A 2,100-nucleotide genomic window follows, 5' to 3' on the forward strand; every position below is an offset into this window, starting at 1 on the left:
GCTACAACAGATCCCAGGAACAACATCAGACATCTCAGTCCAGAAATGTGCAGTTCTAGGCACAGCCAAGATACTGCGCAGAACCCTCAAGCTCCCAGGCCTCTGGTAGAGGACCCGAGCTCAGAGGATGAAACAAAGACCACCCGCGGAGGGTGAGAAGGGAATCTTTTTTTATATATATATATATATGTGTGTGTGTGTATATTTATATATTGCAATATCAGTATCACAAAGGACTACAATACATTATAGGCCATTATATTTTAGGTACCTGCATGCCAATAATATATTTGGTAAATACAACTGACTCTTACTGACCTGACCTACACCTGGTTTATATGTTTGAAATGACAGAGGAGAAAGTGAATGGACATGTTGGTGAAAGAAACAGGAGAGGAGGAGGTTGAGGAAGGAAGAACGTTGTGAGGAGTTCAGAAATGAGCTGTTAAAGGCTCTGGGTGATAAGAAAGAGCTTCCAGATGACTGGGCTACTACAACCACAATGATTAGAGAGACAGGAAACAACATACTTGGTGTATCATCTGGACAGAGAAAAAGATGATAAGGAAACCGGGTGGTGGAATATTGAAGTGTAGGAAGTTATTCAGAGGAAGAGGTTAACCAGGAAGAATCGGGACAGCAAGAAGACTGAAAAGAGTAGACAGGAATATAGGCAGATGCAACATAGGACAACGAGGGATGTAGCAAAGACAAAAAAGGAGGCATGATGAGTTGTTCAAGAGGCTGGACACTAAGGAGGGATTAAAGTACTTGTGTTGACTGCGAAGACAGAGGGACCGGGCAGAAAGGATGTGGAGCAGGTTAGGCTTGTTAAAGATAGAAATGGTAATATTCTTACAAGAGAGGAGAGTGTGATTGGAAGATGAAAGAAGTACTTTGAGGAGCTGATGAATAAAGAGAATGAAAGGGAAAGAAGAATAGAGGTCATAGAAACTGTGGACCAGTAAGTGGAAAAGGTTAGTAAGGACAAAGTCCGGGAAGCTGTTAAGAAGATGAAGAAGGGGAAGGCAGTTGGACCTGATGGCATACCAGTGGAGGTACGGGAATGTTTAGGAGAGATGGTAGGGAGGTTTTTGGCTCGATTATTCAATGGCATTTTTCAGAGTGAGAAAATACCTGAGGAATGGAGGAGAAGTGTGTTGGAGTCAACCTGTAAAAACAAGGGTGATGTACAGAGTTGTAGCAACTACATGGGAATTAAGTTGATGACCCACACAAAGATCTGGGAGAGAGGTTTTTTTCAAGCTAGACTTATACAAGAGGTGACTATTTGTGAACAGCAGTATGGTTTTATGCCAAGAAAGAGCACCACCGATGCCATCTTTGCTTTGAGGATGTTGATGGAAAAGTACAGAGAGGGTCAGAAACAACTTCTTTGTGGATTTAGGAAAAGCATATGACAGGATGCTGAGGGAGGAGCTGTGGGGTTGTATAAGGAAATCTGGAGTGGCAGACTGGTACCAGACAGGTATGAGGACAGTTGGACAGTGGTGAGGTGCCCTGTAGGAGTGACCTTTTGCTTCAATGTAGAGGTGGGACTGCATCAAGGATCGGCTCTGAGCCCCATCTTGTTTGCTCTGGTGATGGACAGATTAACGGATGAGGTCAGGCAGGAATCCCCATGGACTCTGATGTTTTCAGATGACATTGTGATCTGTGGTAAGAACAGAGAACGGGTGCAAGAGAACAGAAATCAAAGTGTCAAAAAAAAGGACTCAGTAATGAGTAGCTCCACCATTCTTGTTAATGACTTCAAACAATCGTTTAGGCATGCTTGATGCCAGTGTTTCCAGGAGGCTAGTGGGAACGTTGCTCCAAGTGTTGAAGATGGCTTCACAAAGGGCTTCCACTATCTGGAACTGATGTCTATTTTTGTATACTTCCTTTGCCATCCATCCCCAAATGTTCTCAATTGGGTTTAGATCCGGGGAATATGCAGGATGGTCCAAAAGAGTGATGTTATTCTCTTGGAAGAACTCCTTTGTCAGGCGGGCATTGTGAACTGCAGCATTGTCCTGTTGAAAAACCCAATCATTACCACACAGACGAGGGCCCTCAGTCATCAGGGATGCCCGCTGC

Source organism: Kryptolebias marmoratus, linkage group LG9 (genome assembly GCF_001649575.2).
Source record: "Kryptolebias marmoratus isolate JLee-2015 linkage group LG9, ASM164957v2, whole genome shotgun sequence".
Taxonomy (NCBI): Eukaryota; Metazoa; Chordata; class Actinopteri; order Cyprinodontiformes; family Rivulidae; genus Kryptolebias; species Kryptolebias marmoratus.